Raw genomic sequence first — 384 nt, 5'->3', positions numbered from 1 at the left:
TATATGTGCACCCTCCCTGCAAGAGAAGAGCTTGCCTGCAGAGAGTAATCTGAACACTGAGACTCAGGAGAGAGCTAGTCTTCCAGGTCTGCTGACAGAGACTAACAGAATCACAAGAGGAACAAGCTCTAACCAGAGACAACTATAACAAATAAATCCAGAGATTACCAGATGACTAAGGGCAAACATAACAATCTTACTAACAGAAACCAAGACCACTCACCATCATCAGAACCCAGCACTCCCACCTCAGCCAGTCTGGTGCACCCCAACAAACCCGAAAAGTTAGACCCGGATTTAAAAGCATATCTCATGATGATGGTACAGGACATCAAGAAGGACTTTAATAACTCACTTAAAGAAATACAGGAGAACACTGCTAAA

This window comes from Mus caroli, chromosome X (genome assembly GCF_900094665.2).
Source record: "Mus caroli chromosome X, CAROLI_EIJ_v1.1, whole genome shotgun sequence".
In the NCBI taxonomy this organism is placed as follows: domain Eukaryota; kingdom Metazoa; phylum Chordata; class Mammalia; order Rodentia; family Muridae; genus Mus; species Mus caroli.
The sequence above is the reverse complement of the archived record's forward strand: the minus strand, read 5'-3'. Positions refer to the sequence as shown.